This window comes from Esox lucius, chromosome 5 (assembly GCF_011004845.1).
Source record: "Esox lucius isolate fEsoLuc1 chromosome 5, fEsoLuc1.pri, whole genome shotgun sequence".
Classification (NCBI taxonomy): Eukaryota; Metazoa; Chordata; class Actinopteri; order Esociformes; family Esocidae; genus Esox; species Esox lucius.
Window position 1 is genome coordinate 14325591 of NC_047573.1, and position 8482 is coordinate 14334072.

An 8482-nucleotide genomic window follows, 5' to 3' on the forward strand; every position below is an offset into this window, starting at 1 on the left:
CATATAGACTGAACAAAACTGTAAACGGAAAGTGTTGATGTTAGCCCTGGTAAGAGATTTAGTGGCCTAATGCTCACCTTTGCTGGCCATGGCAAGGATAAGAGTGCTCTTCACGTGGGAAGAGAGTTTTCTGATGGCAATCATGTGTACTGAATACCCGGATTGTGGTGATGGGGTTAGGGTCTGGGCAGGCATAAGCTAAGGTCAACAAACACAATTGCATTTTATCAATGTCCATTTAAATCCACAGAGATACGGTAAAAAAAATCCTGAAATCCATGTCAGGCGATTCAACAGCCTCCATAACCTTGTTTCAGCATGGCAATGCACAGCCCATGTCACAAGGATCTGTATACAATCCCTGGACCCTAAACATGCTCCACTTCTTCCATGACCTGCATACTAACCAGACATATCACCCATTGAGTATGTTTGGAATGCTCTGGATCGATGTGCATGGCAGTGTGTCTGAGTTCCAACTCCATGTGAAGGAGATGTCACGGTACATGAGGCATATATGGGTCAGACCAGACACAGACCTACATTTCTTTAAGGCATATGTGACCAAGAGATGCATATCTGTATTCCCAGTTATGTTAAATCCATCAATCAGGGCCTATAGCTTATAACGAAGATGAAAACAATATTTTGAGGAATATTACATTGACAGGTTCTTTGAGATAAACAACACCACTTCGTTGGAACTCAAGGTAAGCGCTGTTTCATGCAATGTTTGCCCTGGTAGCATATAAATTGTACAATCATTAGTCACAATACACCTGCTGCTTTTGATTCTAATTTAGCACGATCAATCAGTTTCACGTGGCCGTTATAGTGTTTTAATCCCACAGCACAGCATGCCAATCCATCTCTTCATTCTACCACATATGTTATTCACACACTTGGGAGCTGTTTACTTGTAGAATGTACCCCCTCTGGGACTGTTTTGTGGTAGAATTTAATTCTGAATCAACAAATTAAACCAATGAAGATGTGAGAGAAACTTCAGTGTCTTCTCAATTACATATATGGATTCCATCATTAGTCAAAGCCGCTATCTGTGCACATAGTGTAGACCTCGAGAAGCCATTTGGTTGAATAGAATTCATAAGCTACAGTCTATTGATTAGTAAGCCAATCCTCCCTCCCTCTGAAAGGAAAATATTTTAGGTCTTCTTCCTTTCCCTCAGAGGCATGCAGAGAGTTTTAGTTATGGAGACTAAAGAGATGCAATCGCAATGGTAATCAGCAGGGTGTTGATTAAGCTCACAGGGTGTTGATTGGGCTCAAGGCACACATATCTACACATGCACACACAAAAAGAAATATATACAAATACACATACTCAATAAACAGACATGTACATACACAACCCTGTTCTGTAGATCAGAGGAACCCCTTCATCAGTAGGCTGGAAGTGACAAACTGTGCCCTTTGCTAGTCTCTCATTAATAAAGAAAATGATAGATCTCACCAACTTTCAGGACAGGCAATTGAATGACAACAACATTTCAATTCTTTTAATCGCAGTGCATTTTCTGGCACCTTGAACATAACTTTTATGTTCTTTATTAATAAACTCTTGTGTAGTCAATAAATACAGATACAATTAACTAAGGGCTTGGGCATGCCAAAGATGAGTTCTGTGATTCGTCTGCTTATGGCATAAGTTTCTGCTTGCTTACAGAAACTTGTTCTCCGGTCAACAATATCGCTGCACTACATTTAGTTGCCATTGTCAGGCACTACTTTACTTTATAGAGGATGATTTTACCATGCTGATCCATTAATATACAGTGGGGAGAACAAGTATTTGATACACTGCCAATTTTGCAGGTTTTCCTACTTCCAAAACATGTAGAGGTTGTGAACAAAAATCCAGTAAATCACATTGTATGATTTTTAAATAATTAATTTGCATTTTATTGCATGACATAAGTATTTGATCACCTACCAACCAGTATGAATTACGGCTCTCACAGACCTGTTTGTTTTTCTTTAATAAGCCCTCCTGTTCTCCACTCATTACCTGTATTAACTGCACCTGTTTGAATTCGTTACCTGTATAAAAGACACCTGTCCACACACTCAATCAAACATACTCCAAGACCAGAGAGCTGTGTAAGGACATCAGGGATAAAATTGTAGACCTGCAAAAGGCTGGGATGGGCTACAGGACAATAGGCAAGCAGCTTGGTGAGAAGGCAACAACTGTTGGAGCAATTTTTAGAAAATGGAAGAAGCTCAAGATGACGGTCAATCTCCCTCGGTCTGGGGCTCCATGCAAGATCTCACCTCGTGGGGCATCAATGATCATGAGGAAGGTGAGGGATCAGCCCAGAACTACATGGCAGGACCTGGTCAATGACCTGAAGAGAGCTGGGACCACAGTCTCAAAGAAAACCATTAGTAACACACTACGCCGTAAATCAAGGTCCCCCTGCTCAAGCCAGTGCATTTCCAGGCCCGTCTGAAGTTTGCCAATGACCATCTGGATGATCCAGAGCAGGAATGGGAGAAGGTCATTTCATCTGATGAGACAAAAATAGAGCTTTTTGGTCTAAACTCCACTCACCGTGTTTGGAGGAAGAAGAAGGATGAGTACAACCCCAAGAACAACATCCCAACTGTGAAGCATGGGGGTGGAAACATCATTCTTTGGGGATGCTTTTCTGCAAAAGGGACAGGATAACTGCACCGTATTGAGGGGAGGATGGATGGGGCCATGTATCCCGAGATCTTGGCCAACAACCTCCTTCCCTCAGTAAGAGCATTGAAGATGGGTCATGGCTGGGTCTTCAAGCATGACAACGACCCGAAACACACAGCCAGGGCAACTAAGGATTGGCTCCGTAAGAAGCATATCACGGTCCTGGAGTGGCCTAGCCAGTCTCCAGACCTGAACCCAATAGAAAATCTTTGGAGATAGCTGAAACTCTGTATTGCCCAGTGACAGCCCCACACCTGAAGGATCTGGAGAAGGTCTGCATGGCGGAGTGGGCCAAAATCCCTGCTGCAGTGTGTGCAAACCTGGTCAAGAACTACAGGAAACGTATGATCTCTGTAATTGCAAACAAAGGTTTCTGTACAAAATATTATGTTCTGATTTTCTGATGTATCAAATACTTATGTAAATGCAAATAAATTACCTAAAAATCATGCAATGTGATTCTCTGGATTTTTTTTTAGATTCCGTCACTCACAGTTGAAGGGTATCTATGATAAAAAGTGGCTATTGGAAAGTTGGTGCTTAGATTTTCTTTATTATTCTATTTTCTCATATCTTTAGAGACCCACCAAGATAACATATATCATGTATATTCTGAAGATTGTATGTACTTCATTAATCACTACACATAGATAATGCAGTATTATAAGGATTCTACCCAGGATACACACATTTTGGCGCAAAACTGCTGCCACCTCATTTGACAATTATAGCAGTGAAGCATGTCTACAAGGAATTGATTAGAACACTTCTATGTTAGGGAAAATCCACTGCTAGACACTTTTTCAGGGTATTTTTCTGTCAAAGAGACTCTTAGACGGGACACCTAAAACCTAAAAGGTTTTTCAGCCTACCCAGAATAGGGACAAAAGCAGGAGTTTGCCTGGCAGGTGAGGAACTTTGGGGCAGCAGCTGGGCTGTGGGAAGATAGTGACACATAACCGGTAGGAGCTTGGCTGCCAGCATGCCATCAATAAAATGATTTAGGATCACGCTAGTGCACAGTCCTCGATGCCTACGGGTGGCTGCTGTTTTTTTGGCCACTGCTATCTGAGATGGGATAGCTTCATCGGTGTCTATCACCACTCCCCTAGCCATGCTCCTTACACGTCTTGCCCACGCCCACCACCTAAATACATTTTTGATCCAGATTATTTAATTTTTATCAATCATTCATAATCTCTAATTATGAATGATTCAAGGTGTTTAAGACATAATTAAAACACTGCAAAAGATTTTATTTAATATTGTGCCAGGACAGCTCAACTAATGGCACCATTGATTGAAGGAGCCTGCTGTCTAATCTTAAAAGGAGCAATTATTGTGGCCTTTGTATTTCACTGACTTTTTGAGAAACATTGTATATGTTTCTATGAAAAAATTATATTGTTTTACCTTAAATTATTTTTGTTTCACTGAAACTGATTTTATTTTGTTGTTGCATGTGAATCTTTTTGATTCTGTGCAGTGACAAAAGTGTAAGAATTAAAACATTGATGTTGAAGGGCTTTGGGCATACTCTGTAGGTCCCTGGGTTGGGGTATCTGATGTACGTAAACCTCCTAAATGGCAAGTCAGGCATGCTCTTATTATACATGACTTGTATGAAAAACCCGAGAGTATTACATGAATTGTATTTTCACGGGTGTTACATGAAATTGTTATATATATATACACACTGAACAAAATTATAAGCAACATTTTGTTTTTGCCCATTTATCATGAGCTGAACTCAAAGATCTAAGACTTTCTCTATGTACACAAAAGGCCTATTTCTCTCAAATATTGTCCCCAAATCTGTCTAAATCTGTGTTAGTGATCACAAGATGCTGATTAGACAGCATGATTATTGCACAGGTGTGCCTTAGTCTGGCCACAATAAAAGGCCACTCTAAAATGTGCAGTTCCATCACACAGCACAATGCCACAGATGTTGCAGGTTTTGAAGGAGCGTGCAATTGGCATGCTGACTGCAGGAATGTCCACCATGCTGACTGCAGGAATGAATTATATGTTCATTTCTCTACCATAAGCCGTATCCAAAGGCGTTTCAGATAATTTGGCAGTACATCCCAACTGGCTTCAAAACCACAGACCACGTGTAACCACACCAGCCCAGGACCTCCACATCCAGCATCTTCACCTCCAAGATCGTATGAGACCAGACACCCGGACAGCTGCTGCACAAACTGCCAGAAACCGTCTCAAGGAAGCTCATCTGAATGCTCATCTGAATCAGGGTCTCGACCTGACTGCAGTTCGTCGTCGTAACCGACTTGAGTGGGCAAATGATCACATTCAATGGAGTCTGGCACTTTGGAGAGGTGTTCTCTTCACGGATGAATCCCGGTTTTCACTGCACAGGGCAGATGGCAGAAAATGTGTATGGCGTCGTGTGGGTGAGCGGTTTGCTGATGTCAACGATGTGGATCAATTGGCCCATGGTGGCAGTGAGGATATGGTATGGGCAGGCATGTGTTACGGACAACTAACACAGGTGCATTTTATTTATGGCATTTTGAATTCACAGAGATACCGTGACGAGATCCTGAGGCCCATTGTTGTGCCATTCATCCATGACCATCACCTCATGTTGCAGCAGGATAATGCACAGCCCCATGTTGCATGGATCTGTGCACAATTCCTGGAAGCTGAAAACATCCATGTTCTTGCATGGCCAGCATACTTAACGGACATGTCACCCATTGAGCATGTTTGGGATGCTCTGGAGCGTGTTCCAGGTCCTGCCAATATCCAGCAACTTCGCACTGCCATTGAAGAGAAGTGGACCAACATTCCACAGGCCACAATCAACAACCTGATCATCTTCATGCGAAGGAGATGTGTTGCACTGTGATCACACCAGTTACTGACTGGTTTTCGGAACCCCCCCCGGACCCCTCCAATACAGCGAAACTACACATTTTAGAGTGGCCTTTTATTGTGACCATTGGCATGGAGTGACCAGCCTTTGCAATAATTATGCTGTCTAATCAGCATCTTGGTATGCCACACCTGTGAGGTGGATGAATTATCTCGGCAAATGAGAAGTGCTCACTAACACAGATTTAGACAGATTTGGGAACAATATTTGAGAGAAATAGGCCTTCTGTATACATAGAGAATGTCTTAGATCTTTGAGATCAGCTCATGATAAATTGGGGCAAAAACAAAAGTGTTGCGTTTATAATTTTGTTCAGTGTATATGCATGTGTGTGTTTGGGGTCATGTGTGTGCTTCTTTAGCAAGGCAGTGGTGTGTTTGGGGTTGTTATCATGTTGGAATACTGCCCTGCGGCCCAGTCTCCGAAGGGAGGGGATCATGCTCTGCTTCTGTACGTCACAGTACATGTTGCCATTCATGGTTCCCTCAATGAACTGTAGCTCCCCAGTGCCGGCAACACTGATGCAGCCCCAGACCCTGACACTCCTACCACCATGCTTGACTGTAGGCAAGACACACTTGTCTTGGACATTTTCACTTAGGGGTGTACTCACTTTTGTTGCCAGTGGTTTATATAATCAAATATTGACAAAAATGTGAAGGGTGTACTCACTTTTGTGAGATACTGTATGTATGTGCTTTACACCTAGGAGACAACGCAGACCTTGCCACCCGTGTTAAAGGAAATTTACTTTGTCTTTTGTTATCTGTGAGTGTCTTGTTTTGTCTGTTCTCAGTGCTTTTGTCTGTACTCTGTGTTTTTTTTCTTAAGAGCATATTATAAGAGCATATTCTTATAAAAACTTGACATTGAATTGGTATAACCATTCTAATTCTGTTATTTTTCATTATTAATCTGTTTTAGTTATCGGATGCTCATGATCAGGAGTCATGTCTTGTTCTTGCCCAGGAGCCTTTCAACTTCGGGAAATTTGGCATTGATAAAGATGACCATGACTAACTATATTGCTTGCTCTTTGTCACACCCTTAGAGAATTCTGTTCAAGAATACATAGAGACACACAATACCCAATTACCTTGATATGGGCATAAGGCCCCAACACCCAGATCTGCTGCTGACTCAGTTGTAAGTAACTGAAAAGCTTTTTCAGAATAATAACCAAATGTTTTCACCAGTCATACATACGGCTCCGCCCAAACCCCCTAATAGGTGGCCCACCACTGCTACAATGTTAGGATCCTTTGGAGTCTGGCAGGCGGCAGTCAGTTGCCTTTAGAACAGGTTAGTTTACTGTACGGTCGCAGCTCATTCCATGTACACATGAAAACACCTACTACCATTTTTATGTATTCAGGACAGCTACATATGAAGCAGGCAGAGGGTTCTGTTTGTGTGTGTGTGTGTGTGTGTGTGTACCCATTGACATGCATGTGTGCATGCCAACATAGTTTGTGTGTGCATGCCGGTTTGTGGCATTTTCAAGGTATGGGACAGCCAAAACAAAAATCCCACTCCATTAATATCCGGTTGCTGCAGTGAAATTGGTTTTTGCTTGTCAAGCTGTTCAGGCTGTCACTGTGATGAGTGGGGCCTAACTATACAGCAGGCGGCTGCATCATTCTGAGTGTATGCACAAAGATAAAGGTTGAGGGAAAAGGAAAAGGGATGGAGAAGGGGTGGGGAGGTGGGTTAAGGAGAGTGGAAATAGAGAGTATAGGAAAAGCAACAAGGGAGAGAGGACAAGTGGGGAAAAAATACTGTTTTACAAAATGTTGTGAAAAAAAAGTGTTATTGAGAAAAATACAATGAAGAGTTTAAGTTCATGTAGTTTGAACAACTTAGCAAAACAAACTATAATTTTTCAAAGTAGTTTCAACAAGATATTTAGTCATTTGACAAGATGCAAGTTGTTCAAAAGAGAAACTTAGGCAAAAAAGACTAAATAAATTATAAACCTACTAAATTACTGTTGCATTGGAGATTGACTGCCAAGTGGGACTGAGTTAAAGAGCGTGGGGACAGTAAACAAGTGTTTACAGCAGACACTTAACTCTTAAAACTGAGCCTCTACCTCATAATTACAGAGGTTACAAGTTGTGTGGACACACTCTGAAACAAGTACCTGATGAAGTGTATGTTACATGGGGTTTTTCCTTAATGTAGGCTTCCACTTTCACCACTTAATATCTGGTTGTTTACTAAACTTCCTAATTCTGTTAAAGGGAAAATCCAACTATAGACACTATTTGGGAGTTTTTTTTTTTATTCTGCCACAATAAATATCATTGGAGCACCACAGCAGTATTTTTTTAATGTTATGTAATGAAAGTTAAACCAATGACGCCAATGCAATGTTTTGCTGATTGCTCAATCACACTAGTGGCAGGGAAATATGGTTGTACTTGCACAATAGAGCCATTGGACTTGGAAATGTCGCTATTGGCCACAACTTTGAAAGATGGATAGGTTGATACATTTTCACTAGATTTGAAAAGATTACAGTGTGACGTGAGCGCTACCGTTCTTCCACTCGTCAGATTGTGTTCCAACTCTCGAAACCAGGCTTTTCAAAACGTGGCGGAGATAATGTTTACAGATTCTCTGGAGCTCTCTAACTTGCACTTTTTGAGATCAAGAAACGTTCACTGCTTCTGATTGAAAATTGCTATGAAGTCACTAGGAATTCTGTGTATTATAGCATATTATAGATGGCCCATTTCTACAGATGAATTGCAGAACGCTTGTATTTCTGTCACGTGAGGAAATTCACAGACAGATTCTAGGATTATAAGACACTTGGTGCTAAGCTTAGAGCTGAGCAGGGAGGTGGGGGATACATCCCTGCGCAA